Source organism: Misgurnus anguillicaudatus, chromosome 3 (assembly GCF_027580225.2).
Source record: "Misgurnus anguillicaudatus chromosome 3, ASM2758022v2, whole genome shotgun sequence".
NCBI classification, from domain to species: domain Eukaryota; kingdom Metazoa; phylum Chordata; class Actinopteri; order Cypriniformes; family Cobitidae; genus Misgurnus; species Misgurnus anguillicaudatus.
Window position 1 is genome coordinate 25,303,511 of NC_073339.2, and position 25,099 is coordinate 25,328,609.

Below are 25,099 nucleotides of genomic sequence, written 5' to 3' on the forward strand. Positions count from 1 at the left end.
AATTTCTTGAGTTTATAAAATATGGCAGGTACAGTATTGATTTTGTCCTACACTGTCAGAATAAAGGTACAAAACGGAACATTAACCCCTATTTGGATGATAATTGTTTCTCATGAGGGTGTCTGTAAAATATTTGCATGCCTCCTCCACGCTAAAACTCATGCATTGGGATGAAGATACATTTGTGGTGGATGTGTGAGTTTATAATTCGAAACGTCTTGAAATGAGCTGGATGTGTGGTTAATTAGGCTACTTGATCATTTAGGGGCTGTTTACACTTGGTATTAAGATGTGTTTTCATCGATCGGATCACAAGTGGACGAGAGAGACACATTACGTTTACACCTGGGGCCTCATTTATAAAGCGTTTTTACGCACAGATTTGATCTAAGACCGTGCGTACGCTCAAATCCACTCAAACGCTCAGATTTATAAAACTTGTCTTTGACGTGGAAAAGTACTTACCTCCACGTCAGGTTCCGACTTGACGTACGCACGTTTCCTTGTGGCAATATTGCAGTATTGCAGGTAGGCATATTCAAAACTTTTTGTTTTGTACCTTTTGTGGTCAACATGCAGAAACATTTTTTCATTTGTTTTGGAGTTGTCCTTATTCAAAAAAAAAAATTGTTAGATTTGTGCTCTTTTGTTAGAATTCATATATTTTTCTTAAGACTTTGGAAAATATTTAATTAGTTTTTTTCTCTTATGATATCTTATTACATAAGAAATATTATTTGATTAATGTGTTACTTTTGTTTGCAACGTTTATTATAAATAAATGTAAATATGGTGATTATAAACCATTATTCCGTATTTTTCTATTAGAAGTTAAGCAATAGGCTACCTAAAATCTATTAATAATCTGATAAACAAGAAAGCTGCTCAGTGTATTAATGTATGTCAGCATTTCCATGTTTTTATTTAATTATTTTTCTCTTTCATCCCCTGGCTAATGTAAAAAAAGTGTTGAATATGTTTGATAAAAAATAAATAAATATTCGAAACTTTTACAGCGTCAACATCATCTGTATTAGAGCTTAGATCGGCCACAAAAAACCATAACCGAAGCCCCTGCATGTTGTGTCCGAGCCCAGCCCGACCGACACATTACCGACAATGTTTTAACAGTGCGCCGTGACATTCTCAACTACAATTCAGAGTTTTTTGAATTACAGAAATCTGTTTAGAATTATCTTAATGAGATAATGCAACAAGGACGAAGCATGTAAACTGCGCTGTTTGTTTATTCAGAATAGAAACCTAAAAACATGCAACAATGATGCACACAGAAAATGAACAAACTGTGGAGAAGGCCTACTAGGCTACTCCAAAATAATTTAACCAGGTTTTAGAATATATTTTAAAAATATGTTGGCCTATTTTGATATTTTAAAATGTAGGCCTATTCTAATGCAAAAAAATGCGCCCAAGATATGTTCAGGAAACGATTTTCTAGTTCGTCATCTTTTCAAAAAATATTTAAAAATATAGCAAAATTGTTTTGCGGTGTTTAACGCACATGTACATGTTACAGAACATGTGCTTTATTGAATGAAAGTAAAACCGAATTTAATGATTAAAACGACGTGAAAGGAACTAAATTGTGAAGCCTCGATGTATCCTACAATAAGGGACATGCGACATTTAAGAGTGATGATGGGTATTTCAAAAATTAATATAAATTATTCCCATGCATCGATTTTAATGTTAAACATCTGTAAATCCAAATGAATCCATATGGAATATATTCCGACAGTTTAAGATAGGATCTTTGAATTTTAAAGTCGAAAATATCTTATTTTAACACCGCCGCGCAGGATGCATGGCAAACTGAAACAAAACTTTAAAGACACAAATATTACGTTTAGCCTACGTGTAAAACTATATTTAAATGAAACCCGTGAATTAAAAGATCCACTAATAATCGCCTTAACTTGAGTGATGTCAATAAAGTTTCCATGTTAGAATTTAGAAATATTAAAAACTTAAGCAAACGACAACAAATATGTTTTCTTTCCACTCGCCATTGTAGCAGTCATTGAATTTGGCCTTTGAAAATTTAATATTTATATGCTAATGAATTAAATTAGGGGCGTTTACAAGGCGGAGTTCTAAAAGCTTTCAGCTGCGCACAATTTTAAGATCATTTGTGATTTATAAAACCGCACATCTGGAAAAGAGGCGTATGCACGGTTTTTGTGCGTAAGCTCCTTTTCTCTGAATCACACTTACGATCATTTCAGAAATGGTCTTAGATTAAATTTAGGACATTTCCTACGTCGCACTTTTATAAATGAGGCCCCTGGTATTTAAATCCGTCTCTTTCGCCACTTTCGACCGCTTCTGTGCTGAATACTATGAGGGGGTGATTTGTGAGACGGTGGGCGAGTCTCTCTGCTGTCATTCAAACCCGAGAGGGAGTAATTATGAGTTTATATGGACGCAAACTAATATTATGTCGGAGTGCACTGCTTGTTTAGCAAGTAAACATGCTGCACAGTGTTTTGTACATGAGTATGTAAGGGCTTTCTTTGAATTTTCAGCGCAATTGATGAAATAGGAACGCGCAACTTTCACACGCTTTCAAAACGAAACTACGGAGATCAGCCGCTTAGTTTTATCAATGAAAGGCTAAAAATAGCGCTGTTCACCGAATGTTCACGCCAGAAGTCAAAAAAGACGTAAAACTTGTGTTTAATATCCCAGATTAGATAAATGGGCGGAGAGAAGGCGGTCGCGTGTGGCTGTTCGAACGCATTCAACCACATGTGTGTTCCGCAACTCCAATGTGATCCGATCGAAAGTGGTTTCGACCACCTCTGGATGTGGTTGAAAGTGGTCGAAAGTGGACGAGCTCAAAACTTTTTGAACACCGTTTACACCTGGCATTAACGTCGTCCACTTGTGATCCGATCGACGAAAACACATGTTAATGCCAAGTGTAAACAGCCTCAAATATGACCCGTATACTTAATTATATTTACAGTATACTGTTGTGCAATTAAATACATTTTAAAAATGTATTTAGCACTTGTTGCTGCTAATAGACATTATTTAACGTTTCCATGATTTTCTTCTCTTTATTTATATCAGCTCCCACTTGCCAATGTGCCAATGTTTAAAATGCATGCAAAGAAAGCCGTTTCATTGATGCAAAATAAACGCAAAGCACATGACCATACTGTGCTTTTCAGTGATCTAAAAGGAAGTGCAGAATGACTTTTTCATTGATCCCCTTTTATAAACTTAAGATCTGGATTTAGACGGCAATTAAATTAGCACACGACCATAGTGTTGATTCTGATTGGTGTCGCAACATTTGCAGGTTTGTTTTTCCCAGATAACATCCGCCCACAAAGTACCCCGTATGCTGCAAATCAATTTGACAGGTTCAGTTTAATATTGCACAAAAAAATAATATACATTCACCTAAAAGATTATTAGGAACACTTGTTCAATTTCTCATTAACACAATTATCTAATCAATCAATCACATGGCAGTTGCTTCAATGCATTTAGGGGTGTGGTCCTGGTCAAGACAATCTCCTGAACTCCATACTGAATGTCAGAATGGGAAAGAAAAGTTATTTAAGCAATTTTGAGTGTGGCATGGTTGTTGGTGCCAGACGGGCCGGTCTGAATATTTCACATCTGCTCAGTTACTAGGATTTTCACGCACAACCATTTGTAGGGTTTACAAAGAATGGTATGAAAAGGGAAAACATCCAGTATGCGGCAGTCCTGTGGGCAAAAATGCCTTGTTGATGCTAGAGGTCAGAGGAGAATGGGCCGCCTGATTCAAGCTGATAGAAAAGCAACTTTGACTAAATTAACCACTCATTACAACCGAGGTATGCAGCAAAGCATTTGTGAAGCCACAACACGCACAAATAGGAAAAAGAGGCTACAATTTGCACGAGCTCACCAAAATTGGACAGTTGAAGACTGGAAAAATGTTGCCTGGTCTGATGAGTCGATTTCTGTTGAGACATTTAGATGGTAGAGTCAAAATTTGATGTAAACAGAATGAGAACATGGATCCATCATGCCTTGTTACCACTGTGCAGGCTGGTGGTGTAATGGTGTGGGGGATGTTTTCTTGGCATCCTTTAGGCCCCTTAGTGCCAATTGGGCATTGTTTAAATGCCACGGCCTACCTGAGCATTGTTTCTGACCATGTTCATCTCTTTATGACCACCATGTACCCATCCTCTGATGGCTTCTTCCAGCAGGATAATGCACCATGTCACAAAGCTTGAATCATTTCAAATTGGTTTCTTGAACAATGAGTTCACTGTACTAAAATGCCCCCCACAGTCACCAGATCTCAACCCAATAGAGCATCTTTGGGATGTGGTGGAACGGGAGCTTTATGCCCTGGATGTGCATCCCACAAATCTCCATCAACTGCAAGATGCTATCCTATCAATATGGGCCAACATTTCTAATGAATGCTTTCAGCACCTGAATCAATGCTACGTAGAATTAAGGCAATTCTGAATGCGAAAGGGGTCAAACACAGTATTAGTATGGTGTTCCTAATAATCCTTTAGGTGATTGTAAATGTCTTTTAATAACATATATGACATTATATTTACAAATAATTAAACTAAATAGCTTCTTCGTTTGAATGTCTTGTCTTCTCTTAAAACTGAAAGTAAACAGGTTTTCCTCATGGAAGGTTTGCATTAGTTAGACATGAGCTAATAAAATAATTTAAATCAATATTTAATGCTCTTTACCTTACTTTTGAGGTAAATAGCTGTGAAATAAGCCCCTTCAGTGTAATACAAGGCCCTCCGCTTCGCCTTGTGACCTGATCATACTGTCACTTATTGCTTAATTCTGCAATAACAACCGGCTGCCTATACATTATCCCTTACTTATTGTTTACATAAATATAACAGAATATACAGTATACATTATACTGTTCATGATTTAAATTGTATGCAAAAAATATTTTATTGCAGATTGCACAGTTAGTTTAAACGGCTATAAATAAAAAGCATGCTTTTAGCCCACAAAATTATGTACAAGTTGGGGTTTTTCAGACCATGCTTAACCACACTTGACCCCTTGATTTCAACTCAATGCGATAAGGGTTGCATGTAACCCTTATCAATGCATGTTGATTACCCAATCAGACACAGCATCACTGAGGACATGTAACAGTGTAGACAATGAGAGGCTCTCAGTGCACCAGCCCTACACAGACAGAAAAAAACAATGATCAATGGCCTAAGTCATTTCCATATCTGTGCAGTTTTGCATGGTCTGCATGCAGTGAAGGTCTAAGGAGAAGTCATTACAAACAAATGAGCAGCGTTTGCATCAAGAATGGCTTAAGATGCTTGTTTTTATGCAGTCCTTTGTCATTTCCAGTAATTGAAGACAGGAGTGTCATTTTCTTCTCATTTACGAGATAATTTGACGGAAGGCAAATTTGATCATTTCAGGGGGCTCTGTTTACGCGCACTGCAACCTCAACACCCCACGCAATGAACGAAACGTCAGTGCAAAGAAAAGTAAGAGAATTATTCTGCCAGTAAGCCTTGGATGAGTCTCTAATTACCTTGGAAATCAAGTCAATATGGAATTAGTATGCAAATAGCCACATACAATGAGACGCCCCTTATGCTGGCCTGATCAAAAGCTGGTGGTGCCATGAAAGTAATTTACGTTGAAATGCATATGCAAGAGGCAATCAGGGGCTACGGCATCAGCATAAAGCATCAAGAGCGACTATTACATCCACAAAAGGCTGACGGGGTCTAATTCGACAAAACAATTGCTACAAGCTTTCTTAATTAACAATCACAGACCAGAGATGTTCACAAGTCTCTGAGCTCGAGTCCGAGTCAAGTCTGAAGTCTTTGACCTCGAGTCCAAGTCAAGTCTGAAGTCTTTGAGCTTGAGTCCAAGTCAAGTCTGAAGTCTCTGGGCTCGAGTCCAAGTCAAGTCTCAAGTCTCGTTGTAACAAATAAAACTCTAATAACAAAAAGAAATTATAAACATTTATAAAAAAACAAAGTTGCACATTAAGTAAGGTCAGTGGTGTAGTCTAGATTTTTGTAGTGAGTATACTGTGATTTTTCCCTCTCACCCTTATGCTCACTCGTCCCAGCGCAACGCACCACTCACACTCACAGATGCATACAGTATGGATCTTCATGTAACAGAGCATTCTGAAAGTGTACTCATAAACACATAAACTGAATGTGTTATCAACATGTCAGTTTATTATAAGAAAAAAAAAAGAGTTTAACAGCCAATGGGTTTACAGCTGGGGAAACTGGACTGATTTTTAGACTGGTTTAGTGTTAATTAACATCTAACTCGGGGCCAAAATTTACTCAACTGTTAATTAAAATTAAATAAACTGTTTACAATCTTCAATCCGTGGCTAACACAAGCATTGAAGAAGAAAATATCCACGCTTTCAATAGCTATTATCTGACAACTATTGATAACATTCCCACTAGTGATGCGCGGGTCGGTGTTTTTTCCAACCCGCGGGTCCCGCTTTTATGAAATATTTGGCCCGCCCCAACCCGCACCGCAACACTGTATCTATTTTTACAACCCGCACCGCCCCGCGCCCGCGACCATTAAAATAGACATACAAGGCATTTGTAATGTAAATAAAAAGAGGCTTTATTTCAGCCTAAGAGTGCTTGGAAACTTTAGATTACATCGCCATGTAAACTGGCAACAACATACACCAATGACCCATAGAAACCAGCATGGTCATATTAATATAGAGATAGGATAATGATAAACCAGGGGTGTCCAATACATCGATCGCAAAGGCAATGCCGGTAGATCGCACAAGTTAACTGTGTATTCTCGTGCTGCTCCATGCCTCCACGGGAAAATTGGCATTATGAGTAATTGTGAAACACTTAAGTCTTTTTGAGTTGCTGTGCCTTTCTTCTCATATGTGTTTTTATAAACCTTATGCCTGCCCGCTGCAGCTTCGTCGTGTAAACTTCCGACATTGCTTTCATGCACGAGCTGAAGCACGCGAGAGCGAGCGAACGAGGGAAAGAGAGAGAGAGAGAGAGAGAGAGAGAGAGAGAGAGAGAGAGAGAGAGAGAGGCAGCGTTGTGCTGATATATGCTTCTGATACTATTGTAATTTTCTTTCAAGTTTGTTTCACTAAATCTCCGCTATTTTAAACAGTACTCGACATGTGCTCCAGGATTTTTTTTAACTTTTTTAAAATAGAGTAATGGTGACATCCCTAAATCCAATGTAGAGATATATGCAGTATAGTCCACGCATTTAAAGTGTTTTTAGCATGTAGAACTTGTCGGCTTTATCATTTTAAAAGTAGATCACCACACAAAAAAGCAGCATTTGTATTATCTATTCACAAATTCCCTACCTTAATTTCTCCTGCAGATCGTCTTTCATCTTTTAATTCTCCGTTTGTTTTGTTGTTGTGGCTGGCAGCCAGCGGGAGCTTGGCGCTTCCGTGACGTCAAAGGTTTGGGGATATCAAGCAGGCACGTGCACAGATAGGGCTCAACCTGTGCAGAACACATGCCCTTTTTGTCCTTACACTCCAAAGTGCCCTTTTTTTGGAGGTGTTTTATTATTTTTTTAATATATAAATTAATGCTGTTGTCAACCATTTACGTCTGTCTGTGTGTTTTACAAATATATTTATCAAATAAAATTATTAAAAAACGAAATCTTTTTGGATCCGCTCAAACTGTCTGTCAAACCTCTTTACTCCGCCCCCTGAGTGCAGCGAGCTGAAGTTCCACACAGCAGTCGATCGCTGAATCCGAAATCGCATACTTACTGTGTAGGTACTGAATTTCATTGGGTACCTACTTAACGTGCGCTAAGGCAGTATGTACGTTCGCGTTAAGTATGTACAGCATTCGCCATGTTGACGTTATCATGTGACATATGACGTAGTAGACTTGTTCGAGTTCATGCGGAACCACAGGAACCGACAGGGGGTTGACATCACAGTGCCGCGAGAGCAACTCGAAATCAGAGTTCTCCGTGTGGTTTCTGGAATCGCTCTCGCGGTGCTTTGATGTCATCCAGCTGTTGGTTCTTACAGCGGTGCATAAACTCGAACAAACCTAATAACAGACATGAAAACGTATGCGTGTGTATGAGGGACAGGTGCACTAACACCTGATTGCATCAGTAACTTGATCTGTAACAGTGTTACAGATATATTACACATTATTTTGTAGGGGACAAAATAAGTAAAACAAGCAGATTGTAATTTAATATCTACTGTCAGATGACAGCTGTGCTGGAATACAAACAATGGCAATGTGATTATATACATTTTAGTGAAGCAATCTCTTGTATTTACTTAAAACGACAGGAAACATGAATAAAAAATGAATGAATAAAACCATCACAATAAATGAAAACGTATTGAAGTGAATCCCATATGAAACAAAACTTTATTCAAATGTATTTTTCTAACAAACCATTACATATTTACTGTTAGCTCAACATAGCTGTGACAATTCTACATAGCTTTATTTTCATGAATCAGCTGATAACTTTGTGGTATATCCTGGGTCTGTGCGTGAAGTCAGGGTGCTGAGGAACAGTCCTGTGTAACGTATCAAAATCACCCGATTGGTTAGTCTCCGGTCGATTGTGTAACAATATGTATACTGTTAAACTGGAAACACTGTTACAAGGAACTTGTATTATGAAAAGTGCGGGGTGACCCGGATGTTGTTGTTATAATAAAGAGCATGGAGTTGCTGTAAGATCTCCGTCTGTCTTTGCATTAACCGGATTTATTAAGTATTGAAACATGGTGGCAGCGGTAAATAACGGCAAATAATGAAAACTAATGAGGTATAACAAATTTTTTCGTCAATGTACGGAACCGAGAGACACGCAAATGTGGATTTAACCGCTGTTCATGAGGGAGAGCACCTGAGTGTTCGCTACGACGGCTGCACAAACCAACAAAGTTTTCACAGTGAGTAATCACCCGCAACAGTGCCAGAATGGAGAGTGCATTAAAACCGCCAGGAAAAATTGACTTTGATGACTCCAACTTGTCACTTGTATGGAACAGATGGAAGGAAGAATTCGGTTTATACGTAGATCTGACGATGGGAGACAAAACGGATGATTATAAGGTAAAACTGCTACATTACTTGATTGGAGAAAAAGGACGTGAAGTGTGCAAAACCATCGGTGTCGGACCGGATTTAGAGGGGTTATTGATTGATGAAGTAATCGCAAAACTGGATGGATTTTGTGACCCGAAAAAAAATGAAACTGTGGAAAGATACAATTTCTTTACTCGTAACCAAGGTCAAGAGGAAAGTTTGGATAAATATGTAACTGAATTAAGGACAATGGCAGCGACGTGCAATTTTGGGATGATAACAGACTCTCTTATCAGAGACAGAATTGTGTGTGGGACTTTGGACTCACAGCTAAGAGAGCGCCTACTTAGAGAGCCTGACCTCAGTCTGGAAAAGTGCTTACAGATAGGAAGAGCTGCAGAGCTTTCAAGACAACGAGCCAAAGTAATAGAGACACAAATGCCAGCAACAGTACATGCAATGTCAACAAGAGAGAGACAGAGAGACAAAGCAGAATACTCCGTGGATTGTGGTATCATACAGTGCAGATACTGTGGCCGTAAACATGAAAAGAAAAAGGAAAAGTGCCCAGCTTTTGGACTAAAGTGCAAAGCGTGTGGGAAAAACAACCACTTTGCAGCGGTATGTAAGAGCATGCGGTTCAGCAGGAAAAAAAACAGTCATGGCAATAGAGCAACAGGATATGGAATCACAAAGTGAGGATGAAATACTAAGCATAACCTTGAGCACAGTAGGGGGCAGTATTAACATGGTGAAGGGTGACAAAGGTCAGAATGCAGCTCTGTATGCAACCCTGCAGATCAACAAAAAAGCGGTTCGATTCCAATTAGACTGTGGAGCCACATGTAATGTAATCCCTGTAAATTTAACAAAAGGTACACATTTACAGGCTTGCAACCAGGTCTTACTAATGTACAACAAAACCACGCTGACTCCACTGGGACAGTGCATGCTGCAGGTAAAAAATCCATGCAATGGAAAAGAATACAGGCTTAAATTCATTGTGGTAGAGAACAATACATACAGACCAATCTTGGGTAGCAAAGCCTGCCAAGAAATGCAGCTGATCAATGTAGTACATCACAATATCATGGCTATAGAGACCAGCAAGGAGCCACAACAGTGGTCTGTGGAGCGAATAAAACAGGAATACGCTGACGTTTTTGAAGGGGATGGATTACTGGAAGGAAAGCTTAAATTAGAAATAGATGAGCAAGTAGAACCAGTGAAACTACCCAAAAGGAGGATTCCCACAGCTCTGTATGAACCTCTAAAAAAAGAACTAATACACCTGCAAAGGCGAGGCATTATAGCACCCGTGGAACAAAGTACAGACTGGATCAGCAGCATGGTCGTAGTGCAGAAACCCTCAGGAAAGCTGCGTGTGTGTATTGATCCAAAGCCGCTTAACAAAGCTCTCAAAAGGCACCATTATCCATTACCAACAATTGAGGATGTACTACCAGATCTGAACGGAGCTCGAGTTTTTTCAGTCTGCGATGTAAAAAATGGATTTTGGCACATACAACTGGAGGAAAAATCGAGCCTCCTAACGACATTTGCCACACCAATGGGACGTTATCGATGGCTTCGGATGCCAATGGGTATTAGCCCGGCACCAGAAATTTTCCAAAGAAAATTGAACCAAGTGATGGAAGGAATACCTGGTGTAAAAATCATTGCAGATGACATCCTGGTGATAGGAAAAGGAGACAATGATGAGGATGCAATAAAAGATCATGACAACAATTTGAGGATACTGCTGGACAGGTGCAGGACACGGCATGTAAAACTGAACCCAGAAAAAATGCGCTTGAGATTAAAGGAGGTCCCCTATATAGGACATCTACTCACATCAGATGGAGTTAAAGTAGACCCAGGAAAAGTGTCAGCCATTACACAGATGCCACGGCCTACTGACACAAAAGGGGTGCAGCGTTTGTTAGGCATGATTAATTACCTTGCCAAATTTTGTAGCCATGCCTCTGATCTCACAGAACCTCTGCGACAATTGACCCAGAAGGATGCGGTATGGGAGTGGTCAGACAGTCAGGCACAGGCTTTTGAGAAGATCAAGAAAGTTCTCTCACAGACCCCAGTGCTCAGATATTACGACCCCTCAGAGCAGCTTGTGTTGCAATGTGATGCATCAGAAAGTGGATTAGGGGCGGCACTCCTGCAAGGAGGACAGCCCATTGCATACGCCAGCAGAGCTCTAACGGAAACGGAGAAAGGCTACGCACAAATAGAAAAAGAATTGCTGGCAGTGGTGTATGGGATGGAAAGATTTCATCACTTTACATACGGACGGAGTGTGGACGTGCAATCAGACCACAAACCACTGGAGAGTATCATGACCAAGCCACTTCTAAGCGCACCAAAAAGATTACAACGCATGCTCATGCGTCTTCAGTGGTATCAAGTGAGACTTCAGTACTGCCCAGGCAAACACCTACTGCTGGCTGATACTCTAAGCAGAGCCTATTGCAGAGACCAGGAGAGAGGCAAAGTAGAGTCTGAAGTGGAGTCTATCAACATGGTGACCTATCTGCCTGTATCTAAGGAAAGAACACTGGCCATACAGAGAGCCACAGATTTAGACACAGAGCTCCAGTCTTTGAAAAACGTGATACTACAGGGCTGGCCTGAGGGGAAGGAACACCTATCAATGGATGTGACCAAGTACTTCCATATAAGAGATGAACTGAGTGTGCAGAATGGGATTATCTTTAGAGGGGAGCGAGTCATTGTACCATCAGCATTGAGATGGGAAGTAATGCAAAGAATCCACTCCTCTCACATTGGAATTGAAGGGTGTTTAAGAAGAGCCCGTGAGTGTGTATATTGGCCAGGCATGAATGCACAATTGAAAACATTTATGGAACAGTGCAGTATTTGTTCAGCATGGGGTGTAAAGCAACAGAAAGAGACCCTCAGGCCACATGAAGAGCCAACTCGGCCCTGGGAAAAGATTGGGACAGACTTATTTCATTGTAATGACCGTGATTACATGATCACAGTGGATTACTTGTCCAATTTTTGGGAGGTGGATCATTTGGAAAATACAGAGTCAAAGACTGTCATACGCAAATTAAAAGCACATTTTGCAAGATATGGAATTCCAGACATTGTGTTTTCAGACAATGGACCCCAATATTCTTCAGATGAGTTCAAGAAATTCAGCAAAGCCTGGGACTTTATACATAAAACCTCCTCACCAGGATATCCGCAAAGTAACGGTAAGGTGGAGTCAGCTGTGAAAAGTGCAAAGAGGCTAATGGCTAAAGCGAAAAGAGCTGGGTCTGACCCCTACCTGGCAATGTTGGATCATCGAAATACACCAAGCCAGGGTGCAGATAGTAGCCCAGTAATGGCACTGATGGGTCGACGCACTAAAACACTACTCCCAATGTGTGAGAGTTTGCTTCGCCCAGGACTTATGTTTAAGGCAGGAAACTACAAAAATAGGCAACAGAGACAAGCAGACTACTATGATGAAACAGCAAAAGATCTAAAAGAGCTGCATTACAAAGATCAAGTGAGAGTCCAGCCGTTGACAGGACCAACACAATGGTGGCCAAAAGCAACAGTGATAAGGCCTGTCGAACAAAGATCATATGAAATTAGGATGGAAAATGGACAAGTACTGAGAAGGAACAGAAAACATCTGCGATTGAGTAAGGATCTTTGTGAGGATCCACAAAAAAGGGATGAACCAGGAAAAGAGCCTGTGTTGTCAGGAAGATCTAATTTCCCTGGAGGGTCTGAGAATGACTGCAATACAGAGACTGTTGAAACAAGCCTGGAACAGTCTGCCCCAACACAACAACACACTCCCTGTTCAAGAAGTGGAAGGCCTATTAAAAGGCCTGCATACCTAAAAGACTTTGAATGAGAACATAAAGGCACTTGACCAGTAACTCAGGGAAGTGTGGTACTTATTAATATATGTTTGATATATATATATATATATATATATATATATATATATATATATATATATATATATATATATATATATATATATATATATATATATATATATATGTTTATATATATATGTTTGGAAAAACTCATTACTAATTAGTTATGGTTCATCTGATTAATTGTACTGTTCAAAGGGTAAGTCACGGTACTGACATTGTTTATAGAGTTAATGTAAAAAAAAAAAAAAAAAAAAAAAAAGAAGAAGAAAGATGTAACAATATGTATACTGTTAAACTGGAAACACTGTTACAAGGAACTTGTATTATGAAAAGTGCGGGGTGACCCGGATGTTGTTGTTATAATAAAGAGCATGGAGTTGCTGTAAGATCTCCGTCTGTCTTTGCATTAACCGGATTTATTAAGTATTGAAACAGATTGCTTTGCTTTCCCGTGGCATCATGGGAAAGCTGAGATAGAAGTGTCCATCCGATGCACGCTTCAGAATAGGGGCGGACTCAGTAGGGCCTCCGGGGATTTGTCGCCTACTGATTTTATGGATACTGAGGATTCGGACGTACTACTCTGTTCACGTGCTGTTTCCCCTACTACATTTTCAGTAAGTAGGCGGTTTCGGACAATACTCAAGTACACGTGCCTCTGAATCTCGCGAGAAATAGTCCAAAATCCCGCTAATTCTCGCCTACACTTTTACGTATACTGAGGTTTCGGACATACTATTCGTTCGCCTACTGCTTTTTGCCTACTATATAGTATGGCAGTATGCGGTTTCGGATTCAGCCAGTCAGAGCAGCTGAACGTCTTGCAACGGTAAATAAGTTTCTTGTTGTTTGAGTACAATGCTGTTTCATTACGAAAGAAACACTAGTATGTTTATAACGGCGCATGTTTTATAAATTTGAGCAGAGCCGAATTATCCATAGACGGGATTGGGCGAGTGGGCAATCAGGGGGCACCAAGGGCTCCAAACTGCGACCAAATGGAGTTTTTGACAAAGCGCAAGCAGTTTTTAAAAAGTGTTCACGCATGTGAAGGGCACTCGTGACAACAATACGGAATGCTAGGTCGGGTTTTTACCGCTTTTTTTGCATGACGCGTCTCAATCGTTTAACTAAAGTCAACACATCTCACGCGAGAAGACGAGCCCACGCGGGTAAATGTTTAGCCTACATAAACACCAAAAACATTACAGATTAGAAAGACATCAGAAGCCCAGTTAGGAAAACTGGATAGAGACGAGAAACGTGTAAAGGATCATACAAGTATGTACATTATATTGCCCTGTCACTCATTACAGTATGCTATCAGGATATAACTTATTGTATATGTATGTACCTTATGCCTTGAATTAGTCAAGGGAGTTGTATGATTATTTGGTTCATAACTTTTTATTCTGAAATCAACTGCATAGAGTTAAGTCTATTTAGTATTTAGTAATGCAGTTATTTGCACCTTCAAAAGACCAAGGTTCCTGGTCCTCAGCACAGTTTTTGCCAGGTAGGCAGATACATGTTGAATATGCTAATGGTATGGCTATAGTGTAGTATAATCTCCTATTTTGATCTTTAATCTTCTATTTCCCCCTCTTCTCAATCACATACATAAACATGTTAACCAAATAATAAAAATTAGCTTATAAAACCAAACAGAATACCTTTTTTTCTTCAAACATATTTTATTTAACTTTATGTATGTAAGCAGAGGAAAAATTAATATATTCTACAATTAAATAAGAGCGAGTACACAAGAGCACTTCACAAACACATGACTACAAATAGGCCTAATACAGACAAACACCCAGGATGTAAATTGTTAAAGCCAACTTACAAGGCCAGATATGCACTGCATAATGCCAAGCTATCATAAAATGTCATTTTTCATTCATTAATAGTGATTTCTTCAATCATTAATAGTGAATAAATATAAAGCTTTTAAGATGATTATTATGTGATATTTATTTGGAGTGGGTGCCCTTTTTCAGTTTCAGCACATGCCCCTCAAAAGGTCTGTGCACGGCCCTGATATCAAGTTATGTTGCGAAAGTTACGTTGCGGAAGTTACGTTGCCACATAGGCCTACGTAATTTAACCTTATCAAAGAACGTAATTAAATGTAAAAAATATATATTCCCAAATATTTAATATATATGCTACAGGGAATTAGACGCAACATATCAGTTTTTTAATTTTGTTTTTAATGACCCGCCCCAACCCGCCCCGCATTAAAGTTACAATTTCTTTACCCGCCCCAACCCGACCCGCGGGTTACCCGCGGGGCCCGCGGGTTACGAGACGACCCGCGCATCACTAATTCCCACTGCGCAAAGTGACGTCAGAATGACGTCTTTTTCATGTAATTTTTGGACGTTCGAATTCGGTACATAAAAGGGGTTGTTTTGTAACGCCAGGCGACGTCTTTTTTGCGACGTCTTCTGCACGTCTAAATGTTTACATCCGTAGGACCTCCGTGTAAGGAAAAAAGACATGAAAAAAGCGAAAAGAAATGTTTGTCTCTGCACTTCACCCATCCATTGTAACACCGAACGCATCAGTCATTTCCTGCCGGCCGTGGGTCTCGAACCACCAATCTCTGGGTTACAAGCAAGTCTCGCTAACCACTCAGCCACACGGCCATATGTTAATTTTGTAAATAATTTTGAGTCCGAGTCGAGTCTGAAGTCTTTGAGGGTCGAGTCTCAAGTCGAGTCTGAAGTCACTGTGTGTGCGACTTAAGTCGCACTCGAGTCCGAGTCTCAAACTCGAGTCCCCATCTCTGTAATAGGGCAAAGCAGACATTTTGGTGGAATGGGAGCCCTGTCCAGTATGGTATGTAATCTTCTGTTTGCTTGCTTTATCAATTAATGCATGCATTATTTATTTATTTATTTATTCACTTTAACTTTGTTTGTTTTTTTATTTGGCTACAATAATTTTCTTATCTGAACTGTTTCACAAATGACAAAAAAGGAAACTTATATTTATAAAAGACATGTTATAATTTGTGCTCCACACTTTCTTCTGTTTTAGTGATGAGATTTGGACCCATCCCTGGCAGCCAAAGGATTCTCTCCAAATTAATTAAAATAATTAAATAAAAATTGTATTACACTAAAATTCCATTTTGGTTTCTGACTATTTATTAAATTTTTCTGTGCTGCATTTGAAGTCATATTTTCCTTCTGTAGTGGTAAAAAGTTGGAAATGTTCAAGAAATGTGATGCATGGAGTTTCTTTATTATTATTTACGCTATTCCAGCATCTATGGCTATTTTCATGGTGAGAGGGACAATTTGACATTTCCAATTTGCCTAACTAACATGTTTTTGGCCTTTGGAAGGAAACCGGAGTAAATTCATGCTGACACAGGGAGAACATGTAAACTCCACACAGAAAGGCCACCTGACCTAGTCTGGGCTCAAACCGGGGACCTTCTTGCTGTGCGGCACCAGTGCTACCAACTACGAATGGAGTTTAATCTCAAAATGCTCAAAGAAAAGGCTAAAACAGAAAGATCTTCAGGAACGTGTTTTATTTCATGATTATACATTGCACTATGCCAGGGCTATTCAAATCTTACCCTGGAGGGCCGGGGCACTGCATAGTGTAGCTCCAACCCTAATCAAACTTACCCACCTCTGATTGTCTAGTGATCATGAAGACCTTGATTAGCTTGTTCAGGTGTGTTTGATCAGGGTTGGAGCTAAAATCTGCAGTGCTCCGGCCCTCCAGGGTAAGATTTGAATAGTCCTGCACTATGCTATTCTATGTTGTTACTTCCTAAACCAGTGGTTCTCAACTCCAGTCCTCGGGACCCACTGCTCTGCATATTGTGCATGTCTCCCTTATTTAACACACCTGATTCAGATCATCAGCTCGTTAGGATAAATTCCATGAAATGAACTGAGTGTGTCAGATATGAGAGACATCCAAAATGTGCAGAGCAGTGGGTCCCGAGGACTGGAGTTGAGAACCACTGTCCTAAACCAATCATATCTTACTCTCATCTTATGTTACTATCTGCTGTAGTCAGTTGTCATTTCAGGGTAAAGCGACGCAACTCTCTTTCACCCCATTTCCATCTGCAGACAGTCCTCATTGCTTTAAGCTCCTAGGTATCCTTCCAGTGCGTGTTCATCAGGAGCTTGAGCATTGCTATTCACCTCTTCATCATCATCATCACCACCACCACCAGTGTTTAGACTCCACGGATTCCTTTATATATCATGCATTTCTCTGCACCTACATGTGGTCAATTTGCCAAAGGCTGCATCATTTAAATTTGTTGTGCATCTCGATAATGCATTTGTTTAATCACTCTTTAAGCTTCTAGTGAATAATTAAGCAATAAATAAGCGTTTGGTCTCTTTTACCTGTATCTTTGTGAAGAACAACAAATATTGCAAAAGATAATCCTTTTTGATTCCATACATCATATCAATTCCAAACACAATATGACGGGGTTATGAAAAAGTAGACCAAAGAAATAACTTTGCCTTAGGTTGTTTTAAGTGGATGGTTTTGAAATGCTAATTAGAGATAATACTTAATTATAAATATAGGCTACTTATCTGGATCACTGTTATATACTAGCATTAAACCGTTTTTGTCACTAGTTAACAACTTTGTGAACTGAAAGTCTTTGTCTGGAGAGTAGACATTGCACCTTTTGAAAGTATTTATTGTTGTGCTACTGTTTAATATAAGATCGCTATTTGAAGTGTACAGTAACACCCGCCGACATTGACCTTGAATTCAGTTCTACAGTAGGCTACTAGCTAAACTACCCCGAATGAACTTACATACTGCCGTGTTTTTCAACCTGAACATGTAAATACAAAATAATAATTTATGTTTCGGCTGTTTAAAGTAAAATATCGTTGATATATATAAATAGTAAATCTGTATAACCATATTCACGCTCTGAAAACCGGAAGAACTACAAGTATTATGGCTGCTTTGTACGAAGCTCTATGGCGCGTTACTCTGGATGTTGTAGTTTATAAGCACATGGGAGACGGCTGAACGCTCTACAATATCACCAATAAACTGACGTCCTCGCTATATAGTATAATGTATGTTTTAGCTGTAGTAGATTATTGAAACACATAGTATAAATACATTTTATAACCCTAACCCTAATTCAAGTCTGAAGAACTTCAAATATGGACACCGATTTGCATGCTTAGTAAAAAGTTCAAGGGCGTGTCTCTGCTGGGAATTGTAGTCTTTAAATACATTGGTATATTCACCATAATTAGAAGGTGGTAATATAAAACTGATGGTACTCCTAGGGGTTTTAAGGGGTGGGGAAAATATTAGTGTTGTCAGATTTTAAAAGTCTAATTGTTAAATGGGTGAAAATTGCTTATGGGCTATTTGTACTGCACTTTCGGATGGTGCCCAGTAGTGACTATACTCATGTGATAAGTGAGGTCCAGAACTGTGTATAACTATTGGTCTCACATCTGTAGACATTCTTGTTGCTGGATTATAAGCTTTCAACAATGGTAAAATGTTAAGGTTCAAGGGTCAGAATTTAGAAAGCATGAGCCATGTAGAATCTTTACACTCACATATGTTACTCCCCAGGTCAAGACCTTTCCAAGGATGCATTTGGTATAGCTCTATGATAAAATGTTTTTTTTTCCTCATTTCACTGATTCAAGCTGTCCCTGGCCTAGTTTCAGAGAGCACTTCGAAGACCTATTATATACACAAATAAACACAAAGCTTCATTTTTATTTAGTTATTTTATGTAGAAATAGTGCCCAAATTAGTTTGAGTTCTTCAATATGTTTAGTCATGTGACAAAGGTTTAATTCTCATACTTTCTTAGACATGACTTTGCATGCATAGCTTCACAGAACCCTTTGAAAAGAAACTGTTTGACATGGCCTGAATTATTACCTTATTTGGATAATAACATCCAAGATCTATGTTGTCTGCCTTAACCAGTGGTTTTCAATCTTGTCCCAGGGGACCCACAGCTCTGCACAATTTCTAGGTCTACCTTAACTGACAAACCAATTTCTGTTTATGGATCTCTCCCTTTATGAGCTGATGATCTGAACTGTTCCCAGGTGATCCACTGCTCTGCACATTTTGCATGTCTCCCTTATCTGATTTAGATCATCAGCTCATTAAGGGAGAGATCCATGAACAGATCTGGGTTCTGGGTGTGTCAGTTAAGGAAAATATACAAAATATGCAGAGCTGTGGGTCCTACTGATCTAGTTTGAGCTCTACCACTGCTAGAACACTCCAAGGTCTAACCACTAACCACCACATCACTCATTTCCCTAAAAATGCCAAAATACCTGCAGTTAATGTATAAATACTAATACAAAATCATTACATCATCAAATATAAGCAAAAGCAAGCGGTTTGAAGATAAGTAAAATATATGCCTTAAAGGAAGGGTCACCAATCTTGCTCCTGGAGGGCTGGTGTCTCTGCAGAGTTTAGCTCCAGCCCTTCAGGTGTGTTTGATTAGGGTTGGGGCTAAACTCTGCAGAGACACCGACCCATCGGGAGCAGGATTGTTGACCCCTGCCTTAAAGCATGGTACTCCAACCTTTTTGTGAGCAAGGGCTACCACAATGGATAAAACAATTCTGCAGGGCCACTTTTTTTTTAAAAATAGTCTACTAAAAACTTTTTTGTTTTACTTGATGATTTTTATTTTGTTTTACTTGTTGATGTTTTATAATTGTTTAAAATGTTAACATACATAAAAGAAGCCAAGCTAATATAAAAATATGTAATAAATAAATAGTCCAGTTTAATAAATAAAATTAAATTAAGGCTATTAGTAGAGTGTGCTTTGGCAGACAATTCACAGGGCAACCTTGTTGGAGACCAATGCTTTTAAAGCAGGGGTGGGCATTCCTGGTCCTGGAGGGCTACTGTCCTGCAAAGTTTAGCTCCAACCTTAATCAAACACACCTGAAAACCCTAATCAAAGGCTGCAATCAAAGGTTTCATTAAGGTTGGCGCTAAACTTTGCAGGACAGTAGCCCTCCAGGACCAGGAATGCCCACCCCTGCTTTAAAGTAATGCATTTATTATATAATGCAGTCTGTTGTCAAATTAACCAAGAAACCCCATATAAATATGCATAATCACATTTTGTTTTTACTAAAAATGTATGAACAAGTAAAAACATAATATGCTCATGTTTAGAAACACTTTATTTTTTGTCTTTCACAATAAAAGCAGTGGAAATACATGAAATGCAAATTTGTCAATCAAGCCATAAGGCTGAATTTAATAACACTAGACTGTGAAGTTCACTTGAAAACCACCAGCAGAACAGGGAATAAAGTTATCTATCAAATGTAGTCCCTTGTGAAAAAAAAGTGTGCTTAAGTGTACTTTTATAAAGTGTACTTATTACATAAATAATACACTTTAAGTATATACACTTAAGTGTGAATTAAATGCCATCTTTTCGGCACACTGAATGCACATTAAGTATAATTAATTTCACATATATCATATATTAAGTTGAAATAAAATGTAATAAGTTGCCATTAAGAGTGATTTTTTGGAACAACTTAATTGGACATAAAGTTGTAATAAAGTACCACTTTCATAATTGCTTCTAGTGTTTTTACAATATACTTAAAGGGATACTTCACCGATTTAGCATTCAGCTTTGTATCTGTAGAAACCCGGCAGTATTACTGAATTACCATGTTTCCCTCCATCATTTCCCCCTGAGAGGAGAGATATCTGCATTTTGGTTCTGCAAAAAAGTCCTCCGATGATGCAAAAATCGTCATATTACATCATCGGAGGACTTTTTTGCAGAACCAAAATGCAGATATCTCTCCTCTCAGGGGGAAATGAGGGAGGGAAACATGGTCATTCAGTAATACTGCCGGGTTTCTACAGATACAAAGCTGAATGCTAAATCGGTGAAGTATCCCTTTAAAGTGCACTACACAATATAATAACATGCAATTAATGTGATTTAAAATGCAATTTAATGTCTGTTAACAATACTCTTAAGTGTGAATTGAATGCAATGGTTTCAGCGCACCGAATGCGCATTAAATGCAATTAATTTCAAATACATGATATATTAAGTTGAAATAAAATGTAATAAGTTGCCATTAAGAGTGATTTTTTTGGAACAACTTAATTGGTACTTTATTACAACTTTATATCTACTTTCATAATTGCTTCTAGTGTTTTTACAATGTACTTAAAGTGCACTGTTCAATCTACTGTCAAGCAATTAATGTGAAATTAAAAATAAGTTAATGTATATTAACAGTACATTTAATTACTCATTAAATGTAATGTTTCAAATACAAGTTTGCCAAATATATAAAATTAAATTCAATCAGTTGAACTGTGATTTCAGTGCAGTGAAGTGATTTCAATGCATCTTTCTACAGTATGTACTTTAACTACTTCTATTGTATGTGAAATATGGTTATGTACTTCTCAAAATACTGAAAAACAAATCTAGTTAATTAAATATGTATTCATTTCAGTTTAATGCATTGCAACCAAACAAAAACCACAATGCTTACACTGACAATAAAACAGTTTGGTAGTCAAATTATGAATCAGATTTTTTGTTTTGCAAAAGTACATTTAATAAATTAATTATGAGTTGTATATGTCCAAACAAAAAAAAAATCATTTTAATATTGTTAAATTGGAATCAAACCCCTATCAATATTGAATAATTACATCCCTTAGAAAAAAATAAACTCAAAGTTATTATTTTTTAACATTTTAACAGACGACTAAAAAAGAACTGCATGAACTTTAATGTAACAAGTCTTTGGTAGGTCACATCAGTCTAATGATCATTTATTAAATGTGTTTAGAAATATTGCCATGAAAGTGTACTTTCTTTATGTAGCGGGTATTAACTCACTTATGGACCAGGCATAATAATAAGATCAGAAGGGTGCACGGTAGGAAGGAGGAGCAGTGATAGTGAGCAACAAGCAGAGACAGAAGGTAAGTTGATTAATAAATTATTTTACTTTGAGTATTGAGAAACCTCTTTTTCTTTATCTTTCCTTAATCACAAAAAATGGTAAACAACAATGAAAATACAATATATACTATGGGTGCACCCTCTAAATTACTTCTCATTTACAGAAATCACAGTCACAATCAATGTACAAGGATGGTACAAATTATATATGTAACACACTGAAATCAGTATTCAAGTTCAAAGTTCTTATCAATTGGAGTATTGATCAGTCTTAAATTATCAGAATTGTGCTTCTGAAATGTTTCAGTTCAATAAAGTAAAAAAACAAAATAAGGAAACAGTTTCTGAAATGTATCCTCTTACTTGTCTGAAGAAAAATATTTAAAATAGAAAACTGTCCTTTCCTCTAGATTCGTGATCCAATCAGGTCGAAATGGGAGGCTCGCCATCAATTAGGAAAATCCAGCTCAAGGAATGTTCATACGAAAGGAAAAAACATTCAATATTGTGTATCAATGATGATTAACAATTGTACATAATACAGGAAACAAATAAAATACATACAGTTGTCATAATAAAATGACAATTTAGACAAATACCTGTCTATTCACGTGTTTCTCTCTCTTTTTGTCTTTCACAGGCACGTGCAACCAAAATGGCGTCAGCGAACACAACACACCATGTGGTTTTACATAATCACACTGCAATGAACAATCCAACCCCTATAACATCACAATATAACACCATTTTGTCTCGTATGGATTAAACAAATAAAATGATATGACATTTAAAGTGTTGACATTCGTTTTTATGGGTAATTATAACATTGGTAATTAACAAACTCACCAGGTCAAAATGAAAGCTCAAAAAGTGCTCAATCCACACAACCACGCTGTACCATTGAATATATGCAAGTTAAATTCTGATTTCTTCAGTTTATATGAACTTAGGAGTCATATTTAATCAAATTAAACACTCTCGCGTTAGATAGAGTGTCTCTGTCGCTTTGCATCTCTCCTCTGAACTGAGACGCGATCCGAAAGCAAAAAAGGGGCGGAGCTTACAATTAAACACTCCGATTGGTTTACTCATTTCAGATTTATAATTCAGATTGAATTATTCACATGTATTTCCTCATTTATAAAATAAATGTAGATGTATGAATAGTCTCTATTATATTTAAGCACACTTTTAAAATAATAATATTTAATTATTTAACCAGGGTTACATTTAAGTAAAACTAAATTAGACAAAGTACATTTTTAAAAAGTGTACTTAAGTATGTTAAGAAATATTGTGATGAAAGTGTACTTACTATAAGGTAAGCTTAATTAGACAGTATTAAAAAGTGCATTTTTAAAAGTGCACTTAAGTGTGTTTATGTTGAAAGTGTACTTTCTTTAAGTTAAGCTTAATTAGACAGTATTAAAAAGTGCATTTTTAAAAGTGCACTTAAGTGTGTTTATAAATATTATGATGAAAGTGTAGTTACTATAAGTTAAAATTAATTAGATATTTATACAAAGTGCATTTTTAAAAAGTGTCCTTAAGTGTGTTAGTGAAATATTATGATGAAAGTGTACTTACTATAAGTTCAAATTAATTAGATATGATTACAAAGTGCATTTTTAAAAGTGCACTTAAGTGTGTTTATAAATATTATAATAAAATTTACTTTCTATAAGTTCAAATTAATTAGATATTATTACAAAGTGCATTTTTAAAAGTGCACTTAAGTGTGTTTATAAATATTATGATGAAAGTGTACTTTCTTTAAGTTAAGCTTAATTAGACATTATTAAAAAGTGCATTTTTTTAAAAGTGCACTTAAGTGTGTTTATAAATATTATGATGAAAGTGTACTTTCTTTAAGTTAAGCTTAATTAGACATTATTAAAAAGTGCATTTTTTAAAAGTGCACTTAAGTGTGTTTATAAATATTATGATGAAAGTGTACATACTATAAGTTAAAATTAAATACATATTATTACAAAGTGCAATTGTAAAAAGTGCACTTAAGTGTGTTAATAAATAGTGTCATTAAAGTGTATTCCATTTAAGTATGCTTAAGTGGTCTTTAATTTATATTATATTATATTATCAGCAAGTGCACTTCTCAAAAAGTATACTTTTATTATTTTAAGCACACAAAAAGTATGCTTTCAATACACTTAAGTACGCTAATTTTTCACAAGGGGTAATACACAATATAAGTATAATCATAAAATACAAATGTAGTGTATTTTTTTTTTGCATACTATAGTGTTTAATGTACAATGTGCTCATAAGAACAGATCTGATGGTGACAGACACATTGCCAACAAATTATCCATAAGAAAGAATTTATGATGTTTATCTTCAATGGTGCACAACAGTTATATCCTATAATACACTCAATCAAGTAGAGTTTTCACATTTTGGCCTAAATGTGGTAATAAAGGTCACAAGGTCAGCAAAGTCATCCTGATGAATGTGCTTACAATGTTTCATATCAACTTACCCGTTTAAAACTTTTACTTTATTATCAATGATTATTCTGATTGCTTGAGCTCTGTTCAAAGCCATTGTAAAACACACCAATGACCTTACTGCATTACATCAATATTACTGCACCAATGCCAGGGATGGGCAGTATTTCAAATACATGTATTTAAAATACGTATTTGAAATACAAAATAGTATTTTGTATTTTGTATTTTAAAGCCTTTGAAAAAAATGAAATGTAATTTGTATTTAAATACATTTAAGATGAGTATTTTTGTATTTTTAAAATACTCAAAATACTTTGAACCAGTCAGGGTGCTGTTTTCATGCATCAACTAGTTCAGACCAGACAACAGAGTTCAGGTAAGCAAATATATCTGTGCAGCTTTTAGTGGGCAATAATTGAAATGTTGGAGTGGGAAATAAAGCAAAGGCGATTGAATTATTGGGTGTGATGTGATTTGTGTTATAACTTTCTCAAAAGGAAATTAAAATTCACACTTGCACGTTGGCAGACAGTTGCATGCTACAGTTGCACTTGCACATTGCACGACTGAGACAGAGTGTGGAACGCTGACAAATAGGTCTACACTTTT

The 25,099-nt window shown here is 37.3% G+C and overlaps 2 long non-coding RNA genes across 2 annotated transcripts in view; one reads left to right on the top strand and one right to left on the bottom strand.

The window, feature by feature from the left end:
- The window catches only part of LOC141361808 (uncharacterized), a 36,448-nt gene extending 20,220 nt beyond the window's left edge, over positions 1 to 16,228 (top strand). The window contains exons 4-5 of the long non-coding RNA XR_012367961.1: positions 15,840 to 15,883; positions 16,085 to 16,228. This is a non-coding gene — a long non-coding RNA (uncharacterized lncRNA). The remainder of the gene's footprint in view (positions 1 to 15,839; positions 15,884 to 16,084) is intronic.
- Positions 16,229 to 21,025: 4,797 nt separating this feature from the next.
- LOC129419464 (uncharacterized) lies at positions 21,026 to 23,249 on the bottom strand. Its single transcript, XR_012360427.1, has 3 exons — positions 22,866 to 23,249; positions 22,619 to 22,741; positions 21,026 to 22,485 (listed from the first exon to the last, which is right to left on the bottom strand). It is a non-coding gene; the product is annotated as an uncharacterized lncRNA (long non-coding RNA).
- Between the last annotated feature and the right edge of the window lie 1,850 nt (positions 23,250 to 25,099).